The sequence below is a fragment of the Leucoraja erinacea genome, chromosome 10 (assembly GCF_028641065.1).
Source record: "Leucoraja erinacea ecotype New England chromosome 10, Leri_hhj_1, whole genome shotgun sequence".
NCBI lineage: Eukaryota > Metazoa > Chordata > Chondrichthyes > Rajiformes > Rajidae > Leucoraja > Leucoraja erinaceus.
In genome coordinates this window covers 11,000,025-11,001,670 of record NC_073386.1, presented here as the reverse complement: position 1 = coordinate 11,001,670, position 1,646 = coordinate 11,000,025, and positions in this window count along the sequence as shown.

Sequence of the window (1,646 nt, the reverse complement as noted above, 5' to 3'; positions counted from 1 at the left end):
AGGTAAAATCTCCAGCTTTGGGATGTAAAGAAAACTCACACCCTAGGACCCATATGAAGGATTAGTCTACGGAGGGCAAACATCTTGCAGGCATTTTCTTATCAGAACACTTTTAAAATAAAATACATTTTGATATCACTTTTTTAAAATTTCTTGTTGTTACCAAATGCCAATGGGTGATAAAGAAAGAAAAACAATTTCAAAAACTGAAGACTTTCTCAAATTAATTGGGGATAGTTGTTCATTCTTGATGACTGAGTTTGAAAAAAAATGGATTTGATGAAGTAGTCTCCTGCTTTTGCTCATTGCTATTAGTCTTCCTCACTCTTCCAGTGAATGGAAGTGATTTCTGATTACATTTAGTCAATGAGACACTTCAATCAATCAGTAATTAACAGCAGACGGTGATTGAAGTGTCTCATTGACTAAATGTAATCAGAAATCACTTCCAGTGAATGGAAGTGATTTCTGATTACATTTAGTCAATGAGACACTTCAATCAATCAGTAATTAACAGCAGACGGTGATTTTTACACCTGATTTTTTTTTCTTCAGAGTAGATTATGAGGTGTAATGTCTGGCATGAACATCAGATTTTCAGTTTTGATTACTTGGTTAAGTAACCAAGGTCAAAATGGTGGCCGTTCTATTTCAGCTTCATTTTGAAATAAGTCAGCAAAAGGCAGCAAATTTCAGTATCTTTAAAATAACAAAGAGAGACACAGAGTGCTGGAGTAACTCAGCGGGGCAGGCAGCATAGAGTCATAGAGAGTCATAGAATCATACAGTGTGGAAATAGGCCCTTCGGCCCAACTTGCCTACATGGGCCACCATGTCCTTGCTACACTCTCAGGAATCATTACCTTTCTCCACCAGTTATTTATTTCCATGAAATTGGTCTGAATAGACTTTATTTGGGGCTTTTGACATCAAGCAGATCTGATTGAGTTGATTGACAAAATTTATGTTCTAAGTACTAGAGATGTTGACCTGGGAGAAAACATGACATTGATCACCTAACTTTCCCGTGAATGTGTAGGAATTTGTGGAGATAATATTGGTGGGAGATAACTTTCCAGTGCCAGGTGGTGCTTGCTGTAGAGAGTCCAAGTTTCAGAATCATATGGAAGGATAGGAATCACTGTTGCCTGATAGCCCACGAGGTTTGCAATATCTTGATATTCAAAATGTCTTTCACCATTTAACCAAATGCTGTGCTGGTGCATTGAAGAAAATAAAGAATTATCATCTATGCATATCGCAGGCTTCAAGCCAAATTGGGGGGGATTTGGGGGAATGGGGGCGGGTGTGTGATCTCTGTCAATGAGGCACCTGTCATGGTGCGTCGGGAAAGACCACGCGGTCAGGAATGGTGGCAAGTTCTACATTTTGGTGGGATAGATTAAAGGGTACACATGTCAAAGACAGGGTTATGGTAGTGGACACCTTCCAAAGGTTCATTTAGCAGGTGTTTCCTGTTTCCTGTTTCCTCGTCCTTGATAAATTCACCCATAAATTCATCTTTGACTATCAGTGGGGCGTAGCCTCATATATCTGAGCTGCAGATAGATTGAAGATATATAATCACGACAGCCTCCTGCACTCTTTCCATCCTTTATTTGTTAATTGTGGTGGGCTTTCTCTTG